Consider the following 12,160-nt stretch of genomic DNA (forward strand, 5'->3'; position numbering starts at 1 on the left):
TCTGTATATGTGAATATACCATTGTTTGTAACCATGTTCATTTCAGGGGCCATACTAGTCCTGCACATTCATAGGCCTGCTTAGAAACCTGCAGATCTGCTATCTGAAATGTCAGAAATCTGGGAGTATTAAGGTGGGGTGCCAGATGACAACCAGTATGAGCTGAGAATGAACTCCCCCTAGGACACACACTGTTTTCTGATTACTGCACCTTACTGGACGGAAGTAGTGGTCATGAAAGATGTCTTATGTGGGAGCTGGTCCACCATTACTAATTTTTTCACTGACGAACCCCCGATAAGCTTCTAGAAGACCCTTGGAGCAGTTTCTAAACCACTGCTATAACCCATCACTTCAGCACAGCGTAGCAATGTATAGAATTGGGCTGGACTGAAGCAGGAGCTTACTTTTATACAAGTAGAAGTTCAATATCAAAAATCCTTTAGCTCATGCTCAGGCAAACCTGCTTGCAAGTGTTTGAATGTGGAAACATTAGCTGCTTTTAAGTTGTTCAGATGCAAAGCATGAAAATGAGTAAGCACTGATTTATTGGGCAATTTAGGAGTACTTCACAAATAAATTAAATCTATCTTCCCAGGCTTCAAGAAAACAAATGACTAATACATAAGCACAAGTATGTGTGTGTGTGTGTGAGAGAGAGAGAGAGAGAGAGAGGGAGGGAGGGAGAGAGAGGGGGAGACTAATGGGGGAGATTCAGAAGCAGCAGTGGATTTGCAATTGGAATTGGAATAATTTTACCTATAAAATATACCAAAGATAAGTACTGTAATTTTACCTCCAGTTATACATTTGCTTAAGTATATATAATCATAAGAAGAGCCCTCATGGATCAGACCAAAGTCCAGCATCCTGTTCTCACCGTAGCCAGTCAGATGTGTATGGGAAGCCCACAAGCAGCACATGAGTGCTAAGGACGTGGGTGGCACTGTGGTCCAGCCTACTGAGCCTCTTGGGCTTGCTGATCAAAAGGTTGGCAGTTTGAATCCCTGCAACAGCATGAGCTCCCATTGCTCTGACCCATCTCCTGCCAACCTAGCAGTTTGAAAGCATGCCAGTGTAAGTTGATAAATAGCTACCGCTGAGGTGGGAAGGTAAACAGCATTTCCGTGCACTCTGGCTTCCGTCACGGTGTTCACTTGTGCCAGAAGCAGCTTAGTCATGCTGGCCACATGACCTGGAAAGCTGTCTGTGAACAAATGCCAGCTCCCTCAGCCTGAAAGCGAGATGAGCGCCGCAACCCCATAGTCACTTAACCATCCATTTGTCCTTTACCTTTTTACTTACCTACATGAGCGCAATAGCACTCTCCCCACATGTGCTCTCCAGAAGCTAGAATTCAGAGGAATATTACCTCTGATACTGGAAACATTGCACAGTCATATGACTAGTAGCCACCGATAGCCTCATCCTCCATGAATTTGTCTCTGAGCTGCTCAGGGGTATCTAGTCCTGTTTCACCATTGAGGCAAAACAGGAATATACCACTGCATTGCACTGCCGCTGCTACCATTCCCACCATGCTGCCCCAAAAGATTTCACTGGAAGCTGGTGCCACCACACAAGCCAGGTAAGGGAGGCATCAGTAGGCTCTTACATAAATCTTGATAACTGGAACTCTGTCCTACCGATTTGAACTGTGTACAAATGGAACTGCTAGGAGAGACCAGAAAATGGGCACTATAGTTTAAGATGCCGTACTACCAGTGGTGGCTTCCAATGAGATATTGCAAGATCTTGCTGAAATCTCAAAATTTCAGCAAGCTCTTGTGAGATTTCAGTGTGATCTTGTGAGAGTTTGGTGAGATCTCATTGCTTCTCTGCTGCTTCTCTGGTGGAGATGGCAGGACAGGCAGAGTACTCATGGGCTTCACCCTGCCTCGTGGGTAGGCCAGCCCTGGAGTTGGTGGCCATCATTACATCCCATGGAGGCAAATTCTATACTTTAAAGTAAGTTATGCATGAAGAAGATCATATGGGTTGCTGGGTGGATTACATGTATCCTCCTTTTATTCTGCTGTAGTTCAAACAGCATATGAGCTCTGTTCTTCTTAAGCTATAGTATCTTAAACTATAGTGCCCATTTCCTGGTCTCTCCTAGAAGTTCCATCAACAGAACTACCTGGGCTGTACACAGTCAAATGTGCATTCATTTCTATAACCTATAAACCGTACAGCTATTCCACTGAAACTTTCTACCCGCTATCTCTTAATTTCTACGAATAAAGCTGAACTTTCAAAAACTTCCCATAAAATATACAAGGCAGAGCAAATCGGTAGGACAGAGCTCCAGTTATCAAGATTTATGTAAGAGCCTAGTACAACTTTTACAGCCGCTGAAATCTAGCCGTTGAATAATTTTTCAAGATGTACATTTCAACATAAAATTAAAGGATCTCACTTATTTTTATAATGATCCATACTCTTCTGGAGAATAAAACATAGATCACTACTTTGCCAGCAAAAAGAAAGGGGGGGTACTCTTGTGATAAGAAAAGGAGAGAGGGAAATGCAACCATCTGCTTTTATCTGCAGTATGACATCCCCAAAATGACTTGACTATAAGCTTCATTCTTGGTTTTTTTTAAAAAAGAATGCACAAGCACAACTAATTTATCCATTAGACTCAAATCCTCTACATTTAAGGACATGGGCTTAGGTATACCAGAGGTGGGGAGCTATGTTCAGCCTCCTGGGCAATGCATTCCAATGATAGGTGGATTAAAAGTGGGTGGGGCAAATTGCACACATTCAACCTAACCCAAAGACCTGTGGCTAAGAAACAGAGGGCAATAGCCAACTAAGTTATACTCAGAGTAGTGCAGATCCATTAAAGTACAGTGGTAGCTCAGGTTACATACGCTTCAGGTTACAGATTCTGCTAACCCAGAAATAGTACCTCGGATTAAGAACTTTGCTTCAGGATGAGAACAGAAATCGTGCTCTGGCGGTGTGGCAGCAGCAGGAGGCCCCATTAGCTAAAATGGTGCTTCAGGTTAAGAATAGTTTCAGGTTAAGAACGGACCTCTGGAACGAATTAAGTACTTAACCTGAGGTACTACTGTATATTGGTTTCAAAAGGTCTACTCTGAGGATCACTAACATTGGATAACACTCAGAGCCATGGCTCACCACTTAATGAGTTTTCTGTTTGTTGAAGCAACTGTAATGCACTGTACTGCATGCTTTATGATTTTCTATTGTATTTTTGCAGATATGCCACAGTCCACCTGAATGAAGCTCGGGGAACATGGGTGGTTCACAGGGCATGGTTTGTGAACCCCTGATCCAAAGCATCTTGCCTAATGTACACACCCATCCATGTCACAGTGCAAAGACAACTTTAGCTTCACTTTGTTTGAGCAATGGTGCAGAAAGTTCCATTGATTTACAGACACTCAAGTATGTGCACATAAAGTTCCTTCTTGCTGCTTGCTTGCTTACTGTGCCTGTTCAATGGGAAGCACCCCTCCAACAGAGAGAGCTCAGAGAGTCACACCAAAGGCTGTTACTGAAAAAACATGATGTTCCTAGGCAATGCACCTGTTTTCCAGAAATGTGGACAAGCAACAGAAGGACATCACCTTTATACCTTGCCTTCCAGAGCCATGGTAGATGGGTCACACTAAACGGATCTCACACGAAGATGACTATTCAGATACTTATTCTATTATGGGGTCTTTTTATAAAATACTTGGCGAAGTCCAGTGTCAGTCATACTCAGAGTAGGTTCATTGATTTCAGTGGGTCTACCCTGAGTAGAATTGTTGGCTTTCACCCAAAGTTCTTTTTTTAAAATAAAGTCTTTATTAATTTCAAATCAAAAGCAAAAAAAAACCTTAATCAAAGCTACAAAACATAGCAGAAGCACAGAGATTGTATTTTCAAGATAATGCAGAAAATTAAAAAGCAGCAAAACACATCATGGAAGCCAAATTTTGCAATTTCTTGGGAGAACAGAGTTTCGTACATTTGAATTTGACACTTAAGAAATGAAATCCAACCAAACGGCATAGAAAGACGTAATTTGTGAGTTATTTTCTCTGCAATGATCAGAATCCAAATATTCTTTAAACAAGAGGTTTAATTCTGGTGTCTTCCATTTCTGAACCAAATGAGTTTTTACTGCAGCCAGCATTCATATGATAAGTTCCTTAGATCAGAAGGTCATTGTTTTATCATCTCACAAATTGAAAAGGGCAAGTTGTGGGGTGGGGAAAACAAACTTTAAAAAAAAAAATTATTGAAAAATATCAGTCCAGAGTTTGGATGCCAGAAGGCATTCTTACCATGTGGAAAAATGCCCCTCCTACCACAACCACACCAACTGTTTTGTGGAGTAGTTGATGTCATATGAGAAACCTGCACAGGAGTGGAGTGCCACCTTTGCAGAATTTTTGAGGAATATTCCCTTAGATAAACTGAGGTTGATTTAAAAGGCTTAGATGCCCAAATTTCATTCCGCTTAGAGTCATATGTTTTCATTTGTAAGTCCTTCTCCAAGGTACATTTAAAAGCTTCTAATCAGCCTGCAGAAATAAAAAGTACTCATAAAGAACAGATACCAATCCACTGTCCTACTGACCCAGATTTAATAAAATCACCCAGTGTTTTTCATCTATGATTTACTTGCATGGAAACTTAGACGACTGCCTTACTTCTGAAAAGACATGGTTAGGATTGTGCTTTAAGTCTTTGGAAGCTGGCCTGAGAGCTTTTATAAACCATGCTGGTAGAATATTAAGTTTAGGGCATTGATAAATAAAATGCACCCATACAGAATACGTACTCAGGATGTTTTTCTAAACTGCAATAAATTACTGCAGATTTCTGGTTCATATGGCTTTTGACCAGCAAGTTGTGCACATGACCTATTTGCACAAAATATTGTCAAGCATGTGTACTAATGATTAAATTTGCAGTCAGCCTATTGATTCAAAATGGTATTCTCACTGCCTCAAATGAGATCTCTTTAAATTTTACTTATAACTTTTGGGGGGAAATTAAACCTCTAAAATAAATAGGATTTCATTTGTTTTTCCTCATGAAAGCATTACTTTATGTACAAGCAAGGGTGCTTATACATAATGTCATTCTTCGCCTTCTGCAATGAAGTAAATAATCAAGTTGCATTAAGTTGAACATAAATTAAGAACAATTAAGTGCACTTTAGAAAGATCAATTAGGCTGCAGTGCAATAGAAAATAGTGGATGCAAAGGCACTGTTAAAAACTGAACCAAACAAACAACCATGCCCTAGTTTATTATGCCTCATAAACTGGTTTTTATACTTTATTTGTAACAATGATCCAAAGTAGCATATAATAATCTTTTAATGAAGAGTAAAAGGGAAGGATTTTTATAGTTCAGAGAGAGAGAAGATAAGTACAAGGATGCTGTGTGAGAGAAAGACTGATGGTGAATGAGAGGGGAAGGGGAGATAAATGTCTTCTATCTAGTTTTTTTAAGGAAAGCTTTCATGCTCAGTAATTGGCATTTGAAGTTTGTAGACACTGAAATGAAACAATCTCTACACAAATTAATTGTTCCTGCCTAATGAAGGAAGGAAGGCAGCAATATTTGTGTATCCATGTGCAGGTGTATTGGGTGGTGTGTGAAGAATTAAAAAGTGAGTGGAACACATGCCTGGCAAATGTCTTCATATGATCCCTGTGTACCAATTTCATTGAAGATGACAATAACATAAGAATATAAAAAGAGCCCTGCTGAATGAAGCCCAAGTCCCATCTGCTCCAGATTCTCTTCTCACAATTGCTAACTAGATACCTTTGGGAAGCCTTTTGAGCAGGAGCATTTTCCCACCTTCTGAGCCAGCTTTGTCTGAGACATGCCCAAGGAAAGAACTAGGATGTAGGCTGGGGCACCCAATGTGGCATCTTCTAGATTTGTTGGACTCCAACAACCATCAGCCCCAGCCAATGGTCAGGAATGTCGAAGGGCACCTGGACTACTGGAGGGTACCACGCAGACTACCCCTAAGCTGAGTGTTTCAGCCTTGCTACTTGCTGCAGACACTGTCAAACACTGACCTGAGTTGTGGCTGAGAACTCAGACAAGTTGCTGGACAGTCACCTGTATGCAGGTTGAACACAGTCGTAGCCAGATCTTCTTTCCAAACTTGTACAACCAACTGAAAGGCACTTCCAGATAAAGTGGTCTGGAGATTGCAGCATTAAAGACTGTAGAATAACTATAATATGGAATCATGATAGTAAGCTGCACTGTTTCAGCTAGAACCTCTTCTTCTTCTTCTTCTTCTTCTTCTTCTTCTTCTTCTTCTTCTTCTTCTTCACACCAACAACCCAGCCTCCTCCCTGTCTTTCCTAATCCATTTATTTTAAGCATAGGAGTGATGGTAACTAATATGGGTAGAATATTAAGGTTTATTTTGCATCCTCACATTGTAACATTACAGTGCTTTTAATATTGTAATACAATATTGTCTATTTGGAGGCAAGACAATAAATTAGAAAAAATAGGAAAATCAGTCTTAACTATTTTGCTAAGGAGTAGCTTTTGTATTCATTAAGCAATAATTACAAAAGTAATCAAGGAATCTATATAAAATTGTTGGCTTGGGCTGTAACAAATTAGGCTGCATCCTTGAGACAAGACAATAATTTACTTATATTGAAATATGTGATCACTGCTCCCCTTCCCCCTTTAATGTCAATACAACTAGAAGGATGCTACTTGGGAGCATCAGTGTGTTAAAAATAATTTATAGCCCAGTTATACAAGGGCAGTTTAATTAATCAGATCAAAATTAGAATTCAGAATGTGCAATGTTAGGCCTATAATAACGTTGGTGATAATTAATCTCCATCAAATCTCTGCTCCTCTTGATAAAGGTTGTACTTTAATTAACAGGTTAGTAGTGCAGTTAGTTTAATAGCTGATTTGGAAATATTTATTCTTCTGAAATGATATCAAAAGTAATATTATCGGTGTGCCAGACTGTGCTAGTTCCAGAAGACCACCAGTGGGTTGTATCCAACAAAGTCCATCTCAAAGCCAACCCTGGCCCTGTCCTTGGGCTTGTCTCAGGCAAAGCTGCCTCGGAAGTGAGCTTTTTCTTGTGCATGTCTGCTGCTCGATGTGTCATGAACCCAAGCATGGCTTGGGTTGTGGTTTGTTGCTCCAGGCATAGCCTGGCAGAGGAGTGAAGCCGGGACCACGCTGCTCATTTGCATCAAATCACAGTTCGACATTAACTATAGTTTCACAAGACATACAAACCAGGCCGTTTTCACACAATAGTAAGCTGTTTCTATGGTTACAATTGTAATATAAATGTAAAATAACAAAATCAGCAATCATGAATTATTCATGGCTCCAAAGTGTGTTGAGATTCTCAAGTGTGTGAAGAATGTGTGGGCATGAAAGGCACTGATTAGTACATTAAAGCTACAGGCTCAGTACCAACAGCCACAAATACAGGCTTGACACATTAAAAGTGAAAATCACCATATGCACACAGAAAAGGAATTTTGTAAGCTGAAGCAACTATCTTTATGATCCAGCTGGAAAAACAGCTAACAGTTTCATCAAGTGCCTCTGGATCCAGCGAGAGGAGGAGCAACAAATGAAAATGGATATTTCAAAATCCTCCAGGCATGCCTATTCAGACATGTGATTCTATATCCCATGAGGAAAGTGGAGGCGAATCTCTGCAGTGGAGAACCTTCTGTGGTACCTCGGGTTACATACGCTTCAGGTTACATACGCTTCAGGTTACAGACTCCGCTAACCCAGAAATAGTGCTTCAGGTTAAGAACTTTGCTTCAGGATAAGAACAGAAATTGTGCAGTGGCGGTGGGGCAGCAGCAGGAGGCCCCATTAGCTAAAGTGGTGCTTCAGGTTAAGAACAGTTTCAGGTTAAGTATGGACCTCCAGAACGAATTAAGTACTTAACCCGAGGTACCACTGTAGACTGATAATTCTGTGTCACAAATAGCATGTGATGCCACCACAAGAAAAGGAGTTTCTTCTGGCAAATGGCAGCATGCATGGAAACAGGAAAGAGTATGTGAGGCTAGAGTAGACATTGTGCCCTCACTCTCCTTCCAACATCCAGAATCACAGGTGTAAGGTGATCATCCAAAAAAGGCTAGAGAACTAACAGGCCTTAGATTGTACATGTCTGTTCTATCTATACCTTTCTTTTATGAGTGCATATTAATGAGTACATAAATAAGGGTTTTGTATCCATCTATGATATTGATAGGGAAACAATTGACAAAGACTTTATACAAAAGCTACCCACAATGGCAAACTTCAAGAGGAAAGTCTGCAAAAGAATCTATCTAATGATTAAAAAGGTATGTTGTTCATTAAGTTATTTCTGGTCTTTTGAGTCGAGTTCAGTTTCTTCACTTGTAGGATTTGTATCACTCTTTTAATGTAGAAATGGCTTAGTTCTTGCATTAATATAACAGGGGAAAGATCACACCCCATCTCCATAAAGCAGCTTATTAAGTATGCAAAGACCTTTATGCACTGTAATAAATTTTAAAATGAATTCTATATTACAAGCATGATTTAAAGGTTCAGTGAAGGTTGCCATTGAAGATGAAATGTGTTAACAGCCTAGCCTTTGAGGTCTGACTCATATGCAGTATTTCTTAATGTACTGTACTTAAATTAGAGCAGTAAATGAATAAATATTTTACAGCATCAGCCATTATTTCAGTGGAATATTCTAAATGGGGTTCCCAACACACATCCATAATCTATCTGTATAATAAATATTCTCTCTAAGGCAATAAGAAATGGGAAGCCATCATATTAACACAATGTAAATATGGAATTATACCCGCTTTCAAAATGTGAGTGTGCATTCTTCATACTTAAGCAGTGATCCACAGCCCAGTGAAATCAAAACAGTGACGCCCAAGCCAATTTTGTATTGTTTTTCTCAACAGGACAACAATTTGATTATTGGGTGCCATTTTAGCTGCAGATTCATTTGGCATCCTCTACTCAGTAAATGGATCAAGGCGATTTCCCCAATTTTGTATTGTTTTTCTCAACAGGACAACAATTTGATTATTGGGTGCCATTTTAGCTGCAGATTCATTTGGCATCCTCTACTCAGTAAATGTATGGAAGTGAGAGCTGGACCATAAAGAAGGCTGATCGCCGAAGAATTGACGCTTTTGAATTATGGTGCTGGAGGAAACTCTTGAGAGTCCCATGGACTGCAAGAAGATCAAACGCATCCATTCTTAAGGAAATCAGCCCTGAGTGCTCACTGGAAGGACAGATCGTGAAGCTGAGGCTCCAATACTTTGGCCACCTCATGAGAAGAGAAGACTCACTGGAAAAGACCCTGATGTTGGGAAAGATGGAGGGCACAAGGAGAAGGGGACGACAGAGGACGAGATGGTTAGACAGTGTTCTCGAAGCTACAAACATGAATCTGACCAAACTGCGGGTAGCAGTGGAAGACAGGAGTGCCTGGCGTGCTCTGGTCCATGGGGTCACGAAGAGTTGGACACGACTGAACGACTAAACAACAACTCAGTAAATGGATCAAGGCGATTTTGCTTACTCCATTTAAAATTCAGATATATTATTTAAATGTGTTTGTGTGTGTGCAATTCTATGATATGCTTTTCTGAGCAAAGCACCTTCAAAGAAGTTTACGGCAATTAAAAAAAATACACAGAACCAAAAAGATAAAACCTATCCAAAACTTTCATAACATAATGGTACAGTCTCTATCCAGACAGTAGGACAAAATTACTTGAAGGCCAGTCAAAACAAATAGATATCTTTAAGGCTTCTTGAAAATTATGGAGTGCAGCAGTCAGCTGCAGTTCTTCTTTGTTCCAAAGAAGCGGAGTTGCCACAGAAAAGGTACACACATCACACACCTGGGGTGTGAGCTCAGCAAGAAGGCTTCAGACTGAGATCTCTATGTGCAGGAAGGATGGTACTGGTGCAGATGGTCCACCAAGTAGCTCAGGTCCAAACCCTTTAGAGTTTTAAAGGTTAAGGCAAGCACTTTAAAATGGCCCTGAAAATGCACTATGAACACCTCCCTTGTTCTCTTATAATGACAATGGCGCCTACCTGAGAGGTGTTGGAACTAAGTTTCAGTGAGTTCGGCTGGGGGGGAAAGCCCTAGGCATAAGTTATTTTCCCCTAAGTACATAGCAAAAACGAGTATCATTTCTGAGAGCTGAATAACCAAGATAAACTAGCTCAAAATAAACTCTCCTGCCATAATAGTATTTTTCTGACAATGTGCAGGATGCTTTTTAGAGCTTTATATTGGAAAAAGAGAGACCTCTACTTTCTTTCATTAAAAATGCATGTTAGTGGAACATCATTAAAAGCACATGGATTTTCCTGGCAAAGTAGATTTGGGACCTCAGCCAGGGCATAATAAATAGCCTGTTCTCTGGTTTTATGGAAGAATTTGTCAATTTACCGCTCACTTACTTTCGTGCAGTCATACTGAAGCTGACATTGTCCCTGATTCAGTAATCAATGCATCAGTCCATTGGATAGTTTAACAAACACTTATCAGCTCTTGTCAGCCTCTATGTCGAGTACATTTTACTCTCCCACCAAGTCCTCAATATGATGGACAGGGAGTTTTGCAGAGTTTTTCTTTTACATGACGCTTCCCCACCCACCTGCCCTGCCCAACCAGTCACCGACTCCCAAAGAGCCCAAACTTATTACAAGTCTCAGTTGACAGATATTGTTCTGGATGTTAGAAACCATGTTAAAATAATCTTATAAAAACAACAAAATAGGAAGGAATTGTATCATTCAGATAAATCCTGTTGAATTAATGCTGATGATGTCTCTTCGTGACAGATGATGTGGCCATGTCCTTTGGTGTCTTCATTTTGGTTAGAAAATGTTGTTCCAAACAACTTGGTTTGGGGAAAATATTTGACATTTGTATGTGCTTCTGTGCTTTTACATTATGTTCCTGTGATGTGGGGACTAACAGATTGAAAAAGTGAAGATTCAGGGATATATGAAACATTGAGCAGGATAAACAAAATTTCCAAATTTAGGCTGCAACAGCATGCACACATTTCTGGGGGAAAGCCGCATGAATCAGAGTAGGACTTGCTACTAAGCAACCTTGCATAGCATTGCACAAAATCCAACCAATTTAGACCACTTTCTTTGTTTTTTTAAGCAATACGATTTATACTGAGAACCAGAAACAATCCAAAATGACTGCACAGGGTAGCATGTCACTTAAGACTACCACAAACTCTTATGAGAATTTATGCTACAGTTTTATGCCATCATGGAGAAGCAATACTATCATATGAACATAAGGGTTCTGCTGGCTTACACCAAAGGCCTATACCACAGAATACTATTACTTGAGGTAATATGTCACCATCACGACAGGTGATCATGTGAGTTGTAATTTTCCTGGAAGTCAGCATTTTCAAAAGAGTGTGGATGCAATTCCTGTAGTCTTTGGAGATGGAGTTCCTTCTGCCATTTCTTCTCACATTGCAGTATAGCTATGGTTTAACAAGATAACTTTTTCGCGTAAGTGATCTGGACACTTTTCTCTGCAACCTATTTCAAATCCCATAAGAATTCGGCATCATCATCAGAAAAACATTAAAATCCATGCTTGATAGTGTTGTGAAGAACAAAAGTATGTTTGCATTTTTGCTTCGTAACAACCCCAGCAGCTGAATCATAATTTATTTTCAGGCAAATGAGAAAGACAGTTTACCTGAAGATGATTTATCTCTGTGACCTCAGGAAGATTTATTTGAGCCATTTATCCAAGTTAAACTTTATGAAATGATTGTATTTCTTAATATAAAACATGTTCTTAATGTAACAACTAAATGCAACATCTTACCTCCACATATATAATTTCATAAACAACAGCCTGATTTTTAAAAAAGATTTATATAATCTCTACTTACTTTTCATAAGAAGGTGATCCCTTTTTATGTGTGCTTCTAGTTTTAATGTGCAGTGCAGGTTAACAAAAAAGTATTATCTTCTTAAATTAAGGGAAATTTAATCCAATTGTGATGTAATGTTCAAGATCAGTGGTTCGTAATTAGGGGTCCGGGAACCTCTGGGGCTCTGCAGAACGTACCCAGGGGGTCCAGGG

Source organism: Podarcis tiliguerta (assembly GCF_965153285.1).
Source record: "Podarcis tiliguerta genome assembly, chromosome: 7".
In the NCBI taxonomy this organism is placed as follows: Eukaryota; Metazoa; Chordata; class Lepidosauria; order Squamata; family Lacertidae; genus Podarcis; species Podarcis tiliguerta.